At 36.6% G+C, this 18993-nt stretch overlaps 1 long non-coding RNA gene across 2 annotated transcripts in view; it reads right to left on the bottom strand.

Annotated features, from left to right (window-relative positions):
* LOC126955543 (uncharacterized) overlaps window positions 1-18993 on the bottom strand; it is a 69794-nt gene that overhangs the window by 17252 nt on the left and 33549 nt on the right. Inside the window, exons 4-5 of one of the 2 annotated variants that reach the window (XR_007725965.1) lie at window positions 16502-16646; window positions 15733-15775 (exon numbers count right to left, since the gene is read on the bottom strand). This is a non-coding gene — a long non-coding RNA (uncharacterized LOC126955543). Of the gene's footprint in view, window positions 1-15477; window positions 15776-16501; window positions 16647-18993 lie in introns of those variants that run through there. The other variant, XR_007725964.1, reaches the window with a different exon arrangement.

Here is an 18993-nt window from a genome sequence, read left to right on the forward strand (position 1 = left end):
GAACCATACTTTCCTGGCTCTAATTCTACTTCTACTATTTATCAGTTATTTAATCCTCCAAAAGTCACACAGACTCTCAGAGCTTCAGTTTTCAATTTTTAAAGTTAAAATAATTCTAAGTATTGTACTTTACATATATATTATATATATATATATATATATATATATATATATATATATATATATATATAGTATATGCTGGGTATGGTCATGCATGTTTGTAATCCTGTTTACTTGGGAGGCTGAGACAGGAGAATCACTTGAACCAGGGAGGTGGAGACTGCAGTGAGCCAAGATCACCTCGCTGCACTCCAGCCTGAGTGACAGAGTGAGACTCCGTCTCGAAAAAACAATTAATAATAATTATTAACTCACTTTAGTGATCAGGAAATTGAGGCAGAGAGTGGTTAAATAACTAGCCCAAGGTCACGGAACTATTATAGTCAATGACAAAGCTGAGATGCCAACCCACGCAATTTCTCTCCAGTGTGTATATTTTCATTATGCTCTCCAATTCCATATGATCATTAGCACCTTCATTATTATTGTAACTTCCTGGTATAGGCACACATTATCGGTTCATTAACCTACTTGAATTCCAGGTCTTTGCATTAATCCAGTCTCACCTTACACTGCCTTAAGCAGGTTGTCTCTTAAACGAGGCACTGGTTCTCGCTCTCCTATCCAGAATTCTGGCTGGCACTTTCTGCCCTCAGTCTCAGTTCCTCTTCATAATACCTCCATCTGAATGCTCACTGGTAGCTGAATTATGGTGTCTGATAAATGCTTCTCTTGCTCAGTTCTTTAGTCTTGCTTTGGGAACATTTCCGACTTGATTCGGTCCCTTCCCTTAAAGCTTCTTTTGGGGGACACAGCTCCCCCCATGACTCTGTAGCTACTTTCTCCTGATTGGCACCAGTCGACTCCTCCCAGTACAAATGTCTTTCTTCCCTCTTCTCTAATATGTAAAACTTCTTGCTTTCAGACAAGATAAGGGAGCTTTATGTAAAAATACAGGGGGAGTGAAGGTTGAGAACCTGGGCTTTGGAGTGGGGAGATTTCCATTTGAACCTCGGTCCTACCATTTATCATCCACTCTGCCATGTGGACGACACTCCTCCCTCCCTCAGGGTTGCTTTAGATATTAAGAGAGATAACATATGAAAAGGCTTTAACAAAAGTCCTAGTATACAGTAAGTGCTTAGTGAACGTTATTTTTACAATTTTAATTTTAATTGTGCTAATAGCACTATAATTTATGTTTTCAGAAATACCGTATGTAAAAGCGGCAAACAGCAAGCCATGTTTGATCATGAATTTCTGCTACTTACAACCTTCGGAAACTCCTAATTGCCTCCTAAATGGGTTTCATAAGTTGGCACCTTTTAATCTCTTTAAACATGTAGCCTCCCATCTCTCCCTTTATGCTTTATACTTTAATAATAAGTGACTTACTCTTTCTCAAAAAACACCATATATCTTTGCTCAACATAGTGTGCCATTTATTCCTAGAATCTCCACCCACTCATGTTCTCATCTAGAATGTTCCTACTAAAGCTTGTAAACCACTGCAACAAGACTCTTCCTTCCAGCCTTTTCTGAAAGCCCAACACTATCTTTCCCAATCCAAGAAGGGAGTGATCTTCTATGTGCCACCAATGTACCTTAAAAGTTTGTCTCATAGCAGATGCATTTATCACATGTTGTTCCTTCATTCTATAACTTTTACCAGGTCTGTTTCCATGCAGACTGATCTATGGTTGGATCAGTAAGTGTGTCTAATTCAGAAGCTAGTGTTAGTATGTCCAATTGCTCACAAATGTAAGTTTCGTACTCCAGTCTACCCTTATTATTATTAACGGGTGTATTTTGGCTTTTATTTGCTTGAAACTTTATTTTTCAGTGAGTTTGTCATCCAGGTCATGGCAAAAGGAATGTTACCCATTTGGCTTCTCTAAAATAACTCTGATGTGTGGGCTCTGCACCTTGAGAAATGAGCAAGGTGTAAAATTTTGGAAACAAGTTATGCATGGAATGATTTTGGCTTTTGGCAGAGCTTAAACAGATGCTTGTAAACTGTGCTTTTCTAAGCACAGGCCATGCTGGCTCTTTTTTTTAATCTTAGTGACTTGCCACTTGCATTACACAGTGCAGCTGGTTTTTCATTGTGGAGTTGGCTTTACAAATGTGTGGCATGATCTAGGGACTTTGAATCTTTGAATCGTTGGAATATTTTCACCATGGCATGTTACTGCAGGCTATTGTGACACTGGCCAGGGTTCTGTGCTAGCTTATGTAGAAGGATGCCCCAACAAATGGGAGTCCCAACAAATTTGGAGCCTACCTGTGGGTACAGGTCCCAGCACCATGATCTTGACCGGTACTTAGTTTATGTGCATGAAGAACAGGGACCATGCAAAGAGTAGTGACCTCAGAGTCATCAGTTAAAAGGGTCAGCTGAGGCAAGAGTTTGATTAGAGACAACATATCATCACTAAAGAACTTTTAGGCCTCAGTGGTTGAGGAATATATGCCGTGCTTAGTCTGAAAGAAAGTGAATTATGAGTGTGTTACAGAGCACAAGGGTAGTTCTAGGTTGAAATTGTTAACAGCAGACCTAGGGAAGAGGCTAAATTGGCTGCCAAATTTTAGTTAGTATTCAAGTTGAGGAAGGAAATTGCAGGTCTAGAGCCAGCACCAGCGTATAAGTCTGTTCTCACACTTCTGTAAAGAATATCACCGAGACTGGGTAATTTATAAAGGGAAGAGGTTTAATTGACTTACAGTTCTGCATGGCTGGGGAGGCCTCAGGAGACTTATTATCATGGCTGAAGGTGACATAGGCATGTCTTACATGGCAGCAGATGAGAGAGAGAATTGAAGGAAGTGAAACCATCAGATCTTGTGAGAACTCACTATCACGAGGACAGCATGGGGGAAACTGCTCCTATGATCCAGTCACCTCGCACTAGGTCCATCCCTCAATACATGAGAATTATGGGGAATACAATTCAAGATGAGATTTGAGTGGGGATACAGCCAACCATATTAACCAGCTTTTCCATGAGGTCAAGTTCAACTAACTCACCCTCCCACTGTCAACACTATCTGGTGATAAATTAATTCTGCATCTCTTAATTACTTATAAGAGGGGAAATCCTCTCAAAGAAGGGATATTTTTATGTCTTAAAAATTTCAAAGATAAATGAAGGAGAAGCAGCCTTAATATTTCAGAACTGAAAAATGCTTCGTCATAAGAAAGTTTGGGGAACTCCATTTACTTCGTAGAACCCCCATTCAGCAGACAAGGAAGCCAGGAGGTTGGGAATGTTATGAGTGGAAAAGCAAGCTCAAATCCATTCTGACTTACCAGGCAGTATTTGTAAGTAAATTTTATTGATATAGTAAAACAATCCAGAATTAATATCTTGGTGAGAAAGTTTTCCAATTGAGTTAAAATTTCAATTATTAGATTTTTAAAAAATAGCATGAACTGAATGATATGCCAGCAAGGTCTCCACCAAGATATCCATCTTCTTTCAGCACAATACTAAGTTTCTGCTGCAGTCTTAGGCAATACAAACGATCTGGTTGAAAATATTTTTCTCTGTGAAACCTCTTTTAGAAGCCATGATGGATTGCTCTGTTTATCTACTTCTCAGAATAAATGCCATTGCTATGATAATCTTTTCTTTAATAGTAACTTCCTGGAATTTTTTAAATAGTAAAGAACATCAGAGAGTCAATGCTAAACAAATACAACTTCTGAGACCATGAAGAAGAAAATACACCCCTTCCAATGCGAAAGAGTTTGATTTTCAAATGCTTAGAGATCGCTGTCTCATCCAATGTATTGAGAATTCTTCCAACTGAGACCAAGTGGCCAAAAAATTAAATGAGTGGGAACTTTAAAATCTTTTAAATTTTAACTCACAGGTACCAGAGAAAAAAACTGATTTGAACCTTAATTCTTTGGAAGCATGATATTTAGACTTTAAGTTGCAAAATAATGTAATCTCTCTATTTTAATATTGCTCCAGTAATGTTATAGTAGCAAAAAAAATGTTATTTAAATGTGGGTCCTCTCATTATTGATATTTTGTGATTGGAGTATAATTATGTTATCACTCAAAGTCAAAATTGTTCTCCTACTAGGCTATTTTGGCAATGTTACTTATAAGAAAATGTGAGCCAGAAAATCAAATAGAGATTACATTTTCAGCCTTAGAGTTGTTTTAACCAATGTGCTCTTCTGACCCATTTTAGAGTCTACAGGGGCTGGGGAAGGTCAGTTCAGTTCATTGATAGTTCTAAAGGGTATTCATTCCAAGAAGTATTGTTGGCATTAGATGTGGGACCGCATCTGGGAACGGGAAGAACTGGCCTGTTAAACTTGTGTTCTTTTCCCTGGGCAAGAAAAGCACAGTTCTAAGAGAACACAATGTGGAGGAAGGAAGGAGGGAAATACTTCTCCTTTCTTGTGGATTGAGATCAGTTAGTGAAACACTCTGCTTCTCTCTGTCTCATCACTCATTACATCACGGAAAAGTTACTGACTAATCTTAGAGTCCATTGGGAAGTAATAAACTACATTCTTGACACAATTTCTTTTTCTTTTTGGAGGGTCTGAAGCCTATATTGCTTTTTGTCATATATTGCACAGTTTTCTTTCCTTGAGAGCAGAGGCTTGTAAAGGGATAGCAATACCTGCAGATGGAAGAGTAAGGCTTTCTAATTTAAAGGCAGGACCCAATAGCAAAGGGTCTATCTGCATGAGAAATGTACTATGTCCTCCAAATTCTGCTTTCTCATTGATAAAGATGAGATAACTGCTTCCATCTAATGATAAGCTAGTTTATTTTTGAGAATTGTTTCTTCTGCACCATCAAACACACAGAGTAGGGAAAATTTCAGGATCTTGTGCAGAAGGAAAAGGACCTAAAATGAGTCAAAGCTTGTTATCTGGGATGGATGTGCCCACCTATGGGACAGTAAGGAGAGGGAATACAGGGTGGCCACGATTACGTGGGGTGTGATAATTCAGGATGCTCTTTGCATCTTGAAATAACTCTGAGTCAGCATCAATTGTCCTTGTGTGCCAAGCTTAAATGAGGCAATGCTGGAAATGGGGCTGACTTGTTCCATTTGTGTGTGTGTGTGTGACATCACCCCAAACTGCTGTTTAGTGAGAAACAAATCCTGAATTCATTAATGCTTTTTATTCTTGCATGTATTTCCCTACAGATCAAGTCCTGGAGAAGTTCAAGACAGTCCCCATGAGGCAGTTAATGGTGAGATAGCCTGGGACTATACAATTTTGTGAATCGTGCCCAGTGAAAACACTCAAAAATGTATCAGTCACCCTTATCAATCAAGGCCTTTTTGGCTCAATTTTAAGCTTACCTAGAACAACAAGAAACTTTGTCTACCTTTGAACATGCTGAACTTCAGCTGATTGAGGTCTCCCATATTTTTCTACTGGACTGATCAATATAAAGACAAGCAGCACTATCACCTCTTTCATTGTAAACATATTTCTCTTGACTCAGCCAAGCATCCCACTAAAACCTTTCTGTGTGTCACAGTACTGATGTGTTCTCTATGTGAAGCAGAAGGAGCAATGGCGTTCTCCTGGACTGGAGTTCTAGGCTGGACAGTGATACATACTACAATATTTTTAAATTAATTTCCTGGCATGTTTAAGCCTCAGGACTTTGTTATGTAAACTGAAACATCACTGTAGTTTCATGTTGGTTATTACGAACAGCAAGACTACAACTCTGAAGCCACCCTACCCATGCTCAAGTCCTAGTTCTTCCTCTTATTAGCTCCAAAGACCTTACCCAAGTTAAATAACTACTCTATGTCTGAATCTCCTCATCAGTAAAATGGATATATCAAGTGTATTCCTATATCATAATGTTGTTCTAATAATAGATGAGAGAATAAATTTTAAGTTATTAGAGTAGTGCCTGACATATAAGTAGTGCAACACAAATGTTGTTACTAGTTTTAACAGATAAAACCCTCAAATCTTCTGTTTGGCATTGAAGACTCTGCATTAATGTATTAATCTGTTTCTTAACATCCACTGCATGTACTCTAGGGCAGGGGTCTCCAATCCCCTGGGCCATAGACTCGTACCTATCCATGGCCTGTTAGGAACCAGGACGCAGACCAGGAAACCAGTAGTAGGTGAGCGAGTGAAGTTTCATCTGTATTTCTGGCCGCTCCCTCTTACATTATCGCCTGAGCTCCACCTTCTGTTAGATCCGCCAGCCATTACCACTAGATTCTCACAGGAGCATGAATCCTATTGCGGACTGTGCATGGGAGGGGATGTAGGTTGCACGCTCCTTATGAGAATATAATGCCTGATGATCTGTCGTTGTTTCCCATCGGCCCCAGAGGAAACCGATGGTTGCAGGAAAGCAAGCTCAGTTGCAGGAAAGCAAGCTCAGGGCTTCCAATGATTCCACATTATGGTGAGTTGTATACTTATTTCATTGTGTATAACAGTGTAGTAATAATAGAAATAAATTGCACTATAAATGTAATGTGCTTGAATTATCCTGAAAACAGTCCCCCCATCCCAGTCTGTGGAAGAATTGTCTTCCATATAACCGGTCCCTAGTACCAAAAAGGTTGAGAACCATTGCCTCAGGGAACACAATATTTGCCAACATCGTAAGGTCAGGCCCGTGTCTAATCCATTGTTTTATTTCTAGTATCTATCCATGCTATCTATGTAAAAATATATATATTGAGTTAGTGAATTAATCGATGCCACACTAAAATTTACCCTTGATCTATCTTTGTCAGAGACATTTATATTTCTGTGCCTTTATGTTCATAAATGTTACTTTCTGGGTGTTCCTCTCCCACTTCTTTCCCAATATAACTCTGACCTGTGCTTCAAGGTCTAGTTCAAATGTCATCTGTTTAATTAAGATGCTTTATCTGGAAAGGGCATCATTGTTCTGAAGTGAGAGAGAAATGAGGGGCGCAACTGTAGCAACGCTTTCCAAAATTGTGCCGGAACAGAGCCCAGCAACATGGAACAGGGGCAACAGGACAATATGGGGCTTGTGTTCATCCTGAGGAAGGTTTGGGGGACTTTAGCCTTGCCCCTCAAATCTCCTTTTGATAATCCAGAAACTTTTGTTTTTGGTGCACTTATTCTTTAATAGAAAAACCTAACAGTTTCCTTGCTGCAAGTAGAGATCATAAAAATACGTTTAGAATATTTTGCTAACTTTCATGTTGGTTCTATAACTCACATTCTAAGTTACAATGTTGTATTTTATATGCCTAAGAGCTGCATGACAAGTTCTCTAAATCCTGGTCCAATCCAAATGCTTACTCTTCACTCCTCCTCTAAAGAAATTCTAGAAACATCATTGCTTGAAGATGAGGCAAAAAAAAAAAGTTAACACAAGAGAACTGGCACTATGTTTATATATGCATTAAAACAAGAAAATGTATCTTGCTTTCACATTACTTCTTTGTCAGAAAAGCATTAAAATCGTCGTTGTATAAATAAGTAAACAATGGAGGCACAGAGGTTGCAACAATTAAAAATGAAAAAATAAAATGTAACGAGTTGAGTGCAGGGCAAAAATTCTGAAACCTACTCTAATTATTACAAAGTTGGTCTTTTATTCATGGTATCTTAATGTTAATGGAAAGTAATCTGTATATTTTAATTCCATGGCCAAGATAATTTAGATGAAAGTGTTGCAAGTCCTCATTATTAATAACCACCCATGAATATTATGACAAGATTTAGTTTTTTGCCCTGTAGTTATAGTTCAGCTTCCACATTCAAGCTGGCCTTTAATTTCTTAAACCCCATTTTGGCTAGGGAGAAAAATATCAGGAAAAAAAAAAATACAGCCTTAAGGGAAAAAAGTATAATAATTATAGTATTAACTCACAAGAAAGCTTTGTGCTATTAATCTGGAATCTGGGCCTTTAGCCCACATATCCTTAACATAAATACCCTTTTATACAGATGAAAAGTGCAGAAAACTGAAATCTGAAAAAGTCAATTATTCCCGAGCATTCTCCAAAAGGGAGAAAAGCCAGTACTTTACGCCAACTGGCAACTTATATGAGTCTAAAATTGAAACTTTTTTCACTGTTTAAGTTCTAGAACAGTGGTCCCCAACCTTTTTGGCACCAGGGACCAGTTTCATGGAAGACAAGTTTTCCACAGACTTATGGGTACAGGAGGATGGTTTTGGGATTAAACTGTTCCACATCAGATCATTAGGCATTCGATGCTCATAAGGAGTGTGCAACCCATATCCCTCACATGCGCACGGTGGGGTTCACACTCCCATGAGAATCTCGTGCCCTGCCGCCATTGATGTGATGGGAGGCGGAGCTCAGGTGGTAATGCTCTCCTGCCTGCCACTTCCTGCTGTGCAGCCCAGTTCCTAACAGACCGTAGACCCACACCAGTCCATGACTCGGGGGTTGGGGACTCCTGATCTAGAAGATATCAGCATGATAATATCCTTTTGAATTCATTTATACACTGAAAGCTTATTATATTGCAGCTACTGTTTCAAATACATGGCATAAGAGTCCTCACGTCCATGTCTTTTCTATATAATTCTAAACTCCCTGAACAGACTTTTTGGCAGAGAGGTGGAGGCCTGATCATCTGACTCCAAGGACTTCCCAGGGATTTTCAAAGTGGGCCCAAGGACAGAGAGTCAAGCCCTTTTCCAAAAGTGGCAGCTACAGGGCATGTGACTCAAGGGATGGCAATCATCATGTATTTCAGCATTTCTGGAAAGGGAGAGCATAAAATGGACATGCAAAGTCAGCAAAGACAAAGACAAGAAATATGAAGACAGCTCTTGGGTAGTTATGAAAGTACTGGGATCCTTCCAATCTATTTTTTTTCTTTTTAAATAAAATATTTCAATTTGTATTTATGCCTCTTTAAATCAAAACTTGCCTTACTTATGCAAGAGTCTAGTAGTAGGGAAGAAAAAGCACGGTATCTTGTAGTAAGTGCAATAACAGAGAAATCTAGGGCACTGTGGGAGTTTAGAAAATAATTCTCTGCAAGAGCATTGGGAAAGCAATATTTACTGGGAAGGTGTGCTAAGTGATAATTTTTTATTTTGTTTTTATGTGTATTGATTTGTTTTAACATTTTGTAGAGAAAATCTGGAGTTGTGGGTGGGAAAGCATACAACATAGGCACACTAAGGACTTTAGGAAGAGGAGGAAATTATCAGGATAAGCCAGAGTTGAGAAAATATGAAACACAAGAAAATTCATAGTGATCAACAATGGTGAAAGCAGAGGCTCATGTTGAAGAGTAAGAGGAAATAAGCCTTTAAGACACTGTATCTGAGTTCTTAGTTGTAAATACTGTAGAAAAGTATGTATTGGATCAAGCAAAATGGCTCACTTGCTTGAAATATGGGGGAATAAATCTGTGTAAGTATAGCTGATCAGCTGGTTTCCTGACAATTCTTGGATGGGTCATCCTAGTCCAGAGCATCATGGAAAATTGTCCACACAGCTTGAGTGATTAATTTAAGGGTTTACACATGTCTCAACTCAGAAATCCAAGCTCTACCCAGGACTGTTCTAACAGCAGTTCTAAAAGACTGTTGCATTGGAGGCCAGGAAAATGTGAAGCTAGGCCGTGTTTGGACACATACTCTATCATATGGAGAATATCAGCCTATAGCAGGTAAACAAGAGCCCAGCACAGAAGAAAAGGCAGAGCTACAAGAAGACAGTGCCACATTTTTTTCATTGGAATCTATGTACCCATAGGTAAGATCCACTCATCCTTCTGAAATACCGTATTTTGATCAATTTGGCTCCAAGGGGCTTCTGTTACTTGCAATGTAAAATATACCAATTACACTCTGAAGCTGGAAAGGGTCACAGTGTGTTTGTCCTATTGGATAAATGCATATTCGCTTTGCAATTCATGTTATAAAATTGATTTAAGAGCTAGGAGACAACACAGATAACATGTGCACCAGCTTACATTGTGTCACAGATGAGAAAATTGAGAAATAAAGCAGGCAAGTAGCTTTCCCCATACAAGTTGAATTGATACCAGAGAAATCTCTTCATTAGCAATTGGTAGGTATTCTATTTCACAAGAGTATACATGTGCCATTAACTATGCATGATTGCATATGTGTACACACACACACACATATATATATATGCACACACAGAAGCATATATATAAACGGCAAAAATCATGTACCATATATGTTTGTTATATAGTATGTTCAGACACACATGTATAAACCTAATGTAATTAGTACTATCGACAGTGACTCACTTGACTTCAGAGTGGTTACTTTGCACAATGAGAACAGAATAAATATATATGAACTTTTGAATCACTGGGTATAGCTCATTGACCTGAAATGACACCATGGCAGAGAAGGCTTATTTCAGGGTAGAAGATCCAAATCAATTCTTCGTATAATTTTATCTATTGCTCTTTTCAATAATTTAGATGTTGTTATTTCTTTGTTTCTTTAGGTGTGTTTCCATTTTACTTTCAGGATGACACCACGAGGTCTAGGTGATTGCTTAAGCTCATTACTCAGGGTGCCATATCACTGCTGGTTAGAATATTTCTTTGGCAAGTGTTGTTACCTTACCATGTTCACCAACTTTATATAGCATACTTGGTTCAGATTTGGAAGCACTGTTTTTTTCCCCCCTCATTTAAGCGGCTTATGATTAGGGAGGCTGACAAGAATTTAGCATGAGTAAGCCTCTGGCAGTGAGAACAGAACTTCTTAATGCTCAGCAGTTAGCACCAAAGATATCAGCACTTGACAATGGAATTAAACTGTCTTTTGACAACAAGAGTTTATGATGACAATCTAATTGTTCTTTCTCCCAAAAATATCAAAGAGAAAACTGTCCTGTCCTAGCAGCACAAGGAAGGAATAAAGAATATCAAAATCTTACTATGTTTCATGCACCTGTTAGAAAATATTTTTTAAAATTACAAAAATTAAAAATGAAGCTCAAGGAAAATTTAAAACACTCCAATTGAAAAAAGTATTTAGAAAGAATGAATTTTTCAAAAGCTGTAAAGACTTGATCATATAGTAGAGGAAAGAACAATAATTTTAGAATGCAATAGTCCTAGAATAAAAAACAATAATAAATCCTGGATTTATGATGTTTTTATAATTTATCAACATAATTTTCTAAGCATCAGTCACACCTCATATGTCTTAGATTAGGATTCAAAATTTGAGGCATTAGTTTAGAGCAATTATGTCCTAAAAACATACAATATCAGAGAAACATATGTATTGAAAAAGAAGGGAGGTAAGGAAAGAGGGGATGTCACCAAGTTGGTCAGTATTTGTTGTCAAGCTCAACGTATAACACAAAAGCATTCTCAGGCTCTTCCAGATGCCTAAGACAACCTCTTAGAATTGAAAGGTGGTTTAGGCATCATCTACCTAGTGTTTCTACAAAATTCATGTCCAATGTGTATTATTGCTGGGCAGTGACAGATCCAGTTCAAGAACTTTATCTTATATGTGAAAAAACAAAAAAATGGTAAAATAAATTGTTCAAGGTCACATGAAGTTTTTTTTGTCAGAACTGGTTCTAAATCAGGTCACTCTCCACTCTAAAGCCATTTTTTTTTTTTTTTTTTGTCTGAAGCAACGTCTTCCCAATTAATCACTCTCTGTTCTTCTTGGACTCCACATAGCATCCTAAAGAGCAAGAACAGCTCCTCTCTTATATTTATATTTATGAGGGCCCACTCTAGTGCCAACCACAGAGTAAAACATAAAGTGACTGTTGTAGGTTGAAATGTTTCCCTAAAAAGCCCATATGTTGAAGGTCCCTAATGCTTCAACGCGTGCCTTTATTTGGAAGTAAGGTCATTGAAGATATAGCTAGGTAAGTTAAGAAGAGGCCATCCTAGAGTACAATGGAACCCTAATCTAATGTGACTGGTATTCTCATGTAAAAAGGAAATTTGGACATGAAGGTGCACACACACATACACACACACACACACACACACACACACACACACATACACACACACACACACACACACACACACACACACACATACACACACACACACAGAGAACACCATATGAAGATAAAGGCAGAAATAAGAATGATGCTTCTGCACAGCAAGGAATACCTAAGACGGTTAGACAACTACCAAAAACCATGCAACGGCCATGGAATGGAATGTTATTCTGCTATATAAAAGCAGAACGTTATAGAATATGTGCCCACATGATGAACCTTGAGGGAATCAAGCTAACTGGAATAATATAGTCACAGAATGATAAGTGCTGTATGATCTCACTTACATGTGCAGTGTAACAAAATCAAATTCATACAGGCAGATAGTAGAATGGTGGTTACCAGGCAGGGATGGGGAGCAGGGGAAATGAGGAGCTGTAGGTCTGAGGATACAAACTGGCACTTATGTAGGGTGAGTAAGTCTAGAGGTCTAATGCATAGCAGGAGAATTATAGTTAATAATGTTGTATTGAATATTAGAAATTTACTAACAGTAGATTTCAGACACTTATATCACACATACAAACAAAAAGAGTAACTATGTACACAGATGGATACGTTAGTAATCGTTTCAGTATGTGTATATATATATTAAAACATCATATCATACACCTGAAACATATATAGCTAAACAGCAGCATAACACACATAAGAAAAATAAGCCTAGTTACATCTATCTGTATACTTTTTATGCAAAGACGCCATTGGGCATGAAACCACATAGAAATCATGTGAATAAGAGCACACTACACATAGATTTTTTGACTTTAGTTTTCTCATCTCTAAATTTGTATAATAAAATTTTACTTTCAAATTTGTTTTAATGGTTAAAAAAATGTACACATGCAAGGAGAGTTATCAGAAATGGACAGCCTCTCAAATTCTGTCAATTTGGAAATGGAAAGATGGTTCTGATCTTATTTGTGTGAATCCTGAAGCATCAAGATAATTCACATTAAATTTTTTGAGTTAGTTACTCCCAATTTGATAAAACGAGTTCATAGCATTTTGGGGAATGAGCCTTGACAACTGTGTCCATCAAGAAATGCCCTCTAGTGGACGTTTTATCCCCACTCAGAGGATACTCGGGAGGATCTTTGTCTTTCATTTTTTTCTGTGGCACATTTTACAAGTTAAAAAATACGTATTTTTTCAGAACAGTCATTAATACATTAATTTACTTCTTGAAATTTACTATCTTCAGATAGATTACATAGTGTTTTGATCAAATTATCTAAAACAAATACTGGTAAAATACCTACTAGTAACTCATACATCTGGATTTTATTACTGATTCCAAGGGTGACCTTCAGCAAAATCTGATTTCTTCATATTCTTTTCCTCTACTTGAAACATGAGAGTTCAAAATACCTAACATCAAGTAATCTAGCTGGAGAAATCTCAACTTTGTATCTAATCATAGTACACTTGATAGTAAAGAGAAAACAAGAAGTCCCTTCTGTAATATTTACCTAGGTATATCCTATACATCTAGTTTCAATAAGCAGAATAAATGCTGCATATATTAAATAGTCTAATTCAAACATACTGATTTGAAAGCAAGACTCCTTTTGTATATACTGTCATGTTTTATATTTCAGGGGGAAAAGAGTGAAGATTTGAGAATCAAATTTTACCCTGGGGAGTCCCTGATATAATTCCAGTTTGCCCACTTCAGAAGATTAATCTTGAAAAACTTAGGGAAAGAAAAAATGTGTAAAGATGGCTTTAAAAAGGAAAAGGTAGAAAAACATAAATGTAGTAAAATAACAATTTAGCTACAAGAACTGAGCTACAATTTGTTATTCAGACTGTAGAAGAAGATATTTATGAGTTTAGAATATATTCTATATTTACAATATTTGTATATTTGTTCTCTTATTCTTGTTATTTCTATTTTGATTTACTTTTATCTAATGTTATATATAATGTATGGTACCTATATATAACTTACAAAAATGAAAAAATATATAATAAAATATTTTGGGATGCATGCTGTAAATCTGATAGTTAAACATGATCAATGAGTCTTTGAAGCCCAGAAATAAATTTATGCATTATATATACAGTAACCTGATCACCAGTAAGGATGCCAAAAAGACAAAATAGGGAAAGGAGAATAGTTTTCGACAAATTGTTTTGGAAAAACTAGGTACCCCCATACAAGAGAATGGATTTGGACCCTTCACATACGCTATACACAAGAGTCTACTTAAAATGGATTAAAGACAAATGTCAGACCTGAAATTATAAAACTACTGAAAAAACAATAGGGAAAAAACTATACGACATTGGTCTGGGCAATGCTTTTTTGGAATTGAACCCAAAAGCTCAGCCAACAAAAAACAAAAATAGACAAATGGAAATTCATCAAACTAAAAAGCTTCTCCACAGCCAAGTAAATAAGTTATAGAGTAAAGAAGCAACCTGTAGAATAGAAAACAAAATTTGCAAGCCAGACATCTGATAAGGGATTAGTATCCAAAATATATTAGAAACTCAGAGAAAACTCAATAGCAAGAAAACAACCTGATTACAAAAAAACTGAACAGGGGATCTAAATAGGTATTTCTCAAAAGAAGACATAACAATGGCAAACAAGTATGTAAAAAATTTCTCAACATCACTAATTAGGCAAATGCAAAGTGAAAGCATAATGAGATATTACTTCACGCCCATCAGGATGGCTATTACATATATAAAAAGACAATGTATTGGCGAAGATATGAAAAGAATTTAAACATTTTAGTACTATTGGTGAGAATGCTGACTGGTAGAGCCATTTTGGAAAACAGTAGGAAGGTTTCTCCAAATATTAAAAATAAAACTATCATATGGTCCAGCAATTCATTTTCTGTGTCTTTGTGTATATATACATACATACACACACACACAGTCAATAAATGATTGAAATAAGAATCTCAAAGAACTATTAGAATGCCCATGTTCATTGCAGCACTATTCACAACAGTCAAGATATAGAAACAAAGAAATATTACTCAGCTGTTAAAAAGAAATGAATTATACATTTGTTACAGCATGAATACAGCTGGAAGACACCATTCTAAATGAAACAGCCAGTCTCAGAAAGGCCAATACTGTAGGATTCTACTTACATGAGGTATCTACAATTTTCAAACCCAGAAAATCAGAGAAGAGAGTGGTAGTTGCCAGGGTCTGGGTTAGGGGAAGGAGGAGTTGTTATTCAAAGGTATAAAGTTTCAATTTATGCAAAATGAATCAGTTTTGCAGATTTTCTGTACAACATAGTGCCTATAGTTAACAGTACTGTATTGAGTATTTAAAAATTTGTTAAAAGAGTAGATCAGATGTTAACCATTCTTACCACACACACACACACTCACACACAAAAGAGACATAAGAAAATTTTTGGTGGTGATGAATGCACTTCTACCTTGATTACACGAATAATATCATAGATGCATGGGCATGTCCAAACTCATCACACTGTACAAATTAAACATGTGCAAAGTGTTTTGTTTGTTATCGATTATTCCTCAATAAAGATGAGGAAAGAATGGAAGGGAAGGGAAGGGGAGGAGAGGGGAGGGGGGAGGGGAGGGGAGTGAAGGGAAAGGTGGAAAGAAGGAAAACGAAATCATGTAGGTAGCATTATGTGCAGGTGAAAGTTACCAGGCTTTCGGAAGACAGGTAAGGTCTTCTCACTTGGAGATTTCTGAAAAAATAAAAAAAAAAAAAAAGGAAATAAGTTTTAAGGAAATGTTAAGCAGAGTTGCACACTAATGTTACAGTTCAATGAAACTGACAGCAAATAATCAGACATACAGTCATTTCCACAATACCCAGAGTAAGATTTTTATCTGAATATTTTCTGCTCTCAGTTTATATTTTACGTGATTATCTGCAACTCTGAATTTATGTAATGATATCTTAATCCTAATTCAACATTCTGTAGTATAAAAACAACAACAGATTGTGGCTCAGAAATAATAAAATCCTAAAAAACAAGTATGGTAAAAGGTACCCTTTATGTCCAATGGGTCATTGTAATGTAAGCCCAAGTAGGCAGATTTCACAGGTGTGGTTTGATTGACAATAGTCTTGCTCCCCCGCCCCTTTCTCTTGAGAGTAAGTGAGACTTTTTCTAGCTGCATTGTTGGTCTACATGCAGCATACTGGCTAAATTTTAGGGAAAAATGTCCCTTCCTAGAAAAGAGAGCACAATTTGGCCTCCATGTGATACATCACCCATGATAAATATGTATGTGTGCATACTATATATATATATATATAACAAACATATTTCTTGCTTAGACACATCTTATCAGACAATGTCAAATAATCGTGAGCCCTTTGATAAAATATTAAAATGTTAATCTTTAAAACATTTATGGAAAATAGGAAGGAAAGGGAGAGGAAATAAACAACAGTATTCACTAACGTTCAGTTATGCATTTGTCCTTAATATTTTCTTGGGGGTATGTTTACAATTTGAAATTTCATGTTCCATGGACAAGCTTCAACCACATCTGACATGTGTGCCTTCCAAACGAAACGCAGTAGATGTTTGTTTCTTTTCTATCACACTAGAAGACACAAGATATTTGCAGATGAAATATCATTGTGATTGTCTCTGAAAGCTAAATACATATCCAAAAATGTTGATTGCAAAAAGCATTTGGGTGGCCAATGTTCCCATAACTTAATGAGTCTGGGAAAGCAAACTAATGCTTATGAGTACTGTAAAATTAAATTCTAAATAGGTGTATTGTTGTTCTTATGATAATGTCACTACTAGTCTCCCTATGTGTACTGCTGTGGGGAGAAAATATAAGATTTTTCTTAAAAAAAAAAAAAGAATGTTCAGAGACTATTAGGTTAAATTAAACATTGCTGTAGAAAAATAAATGTTAAGTTTATTGATTCATATTTCATGACAGAAATGATGTCAAGGTCCCATTTCAAGGCCCCCATACTTGCTGTTCCAACTGTCTGGAATGGTGTCATTCCCAAATACATCTAACTCTTTCCTTTGGCCCTCCAGGTCTCTTCAAATGTTACCTTTCTCAAAAGTCTTCCCTGTCTACCTTTCCTAAATTTACTACCTCTTACCCCAATATCACATGTGTCCTGCTACTCTATGTTATCGTTTATCACTACCTACAAACCTATTATCTATGTTGCTTGTTTACTATGCTAATGATAGGTTGTGTACTGTCTGCCTCCTCCACACGGAAGAAAGTTCATGAGAAACATTTGTTTATTGTGTTCACTGTTACATCTCCACGTTCTAGACTAAGGCCTGGCATATACCTGGGGCTTAATAAATGCTTTTTGAATAGTACATATAATTTTATTTGTCTCTCACAACCAAGAAAAGTAGATATTATCTGTGCCCTTAGCTAAATAAACAGAGCACCCAAAGATAGTAAATAACTTACTCCAAACCTCAGAACAAGGAACATTCTCTGAGAGATTAAATATGGAAAAAGGAGAGCGAGGAAGCTGGATGACACAGCTGAGGTGGGCTAAGAAGAGAGGTCAGACTTGTTATGTGGTTACTCAAGGAGTTAGGGAGATGTCAATGGAGAGAAAGCAGGAAAATGAATTTTAGATCTTAGCAGAGATGGACAGAATTACAATGCAACATCTATGGACAGAGGGAGTTCCTGGAAAATGGAGATGTTCAAGGACGATGTGAATAATCAGAATTCAGGGCTGTTGCAGTGATGATTATATTCTGAGAAGGAACATGGATCAGATGTTTTTCAAGGACCCTGCACGATTTCCAAATATAAATTTTTAATAACACTTGGCTGCCAATGACGCCAATTACTAAGCTTCTCTGGAAAAAGAAAGGCTGGGATTTCCAATAGAAGTAACAAAAAAATCACGTTGTTCTATTTTGAAAAACTAAATTATAGCTCCAAGGAGAAAGCTTGGGGACGATGGAAATAGCCTTCGCAGAGCAACTACTGTACTGTGCGAGTCACTCCACAGTTTCTATTTTTCTGCATATCCCCATTTCAAATGAGGATCCTAAGATTAGAAGTCAAATGACCTGCTCAAGGTGAACACAGTGAGAACAGTGCAGATGTAAGATACAAGGAGCCTTTCAACTCACTCCCAGCTCTATACTTTGCCAACTATGTCCTAGCTAGATTTGTTAAAAATAGGAAATAAATTAGTTCAAAAATATAGATAAATGAACAGAGAACAACTTAAGAGTATTTTTGTGGCTCAGATAAAAAAATCTGAAACTTTGTAAATTAGCTTTGCTTATCTTAGAAGAACAATTTAAAAGTATTTAAAACCACTTGTGATGATGAGTTCTGAACTTGAGCTAAGCAGAATTGAAACAAGCATGCACCAGTCAGACTGCATTGGCCATTTTTTTTTCCACATTAGAAGTTGAAAAATGGTTATATGTTTCAGAATAAAACATTCCAGTATATTCATAACTTGCTGTATATTTTTAAAAGATAGGTAACTTGGTAACTTGGTTGATTGATTCATTTATTACTCATAATTTTGTTTTAATATATCACTATGTTTTATACAGCTTTATGTTTGTCTTTTGAATTTTTAAATCATAAAGAAGCAATGACTCTATGAACTGTAGAAATTAGAAAAAAAAAATCCTAATTTACTACTCTTAAAATCTTTGCTCTCCAGGAATAAGCTGTGTTTATCAAGCAACTTGGTATGGATTTATTAGTCAGCTAATAATGCAACAACAACAAACAGTTATATAGTATTTGTTCCATGGCTACACTTTCCTATATAATTAATTTAATCTTCACTTCCAATACAACATACTATTGCATTTCCACTTAATAACAGTGGAAACTGTGGCAGAGATGTTAAGTAATGTGCTCAAGGATACACAACTAGTGTTATATTTAGCACTGTACTAGAAATTTGGGGGAAGTA

The sequence above is a fragment of the Macaca thibetana genome, chromosome 5 (genome assembly GCF_024542745.1).
Source record: "Macaca thibetana thibetana isolate TM-01 chromosome 5, ASM2454274v1, whole genome shotgun sequence".
NCBI classification, from domain to species: domain Eukaryota; kingdom Metazoa; phylum Chordata; class Mammalia; order Primates; family Cercopithecidae; genus Macaca; species Macaca thibetana.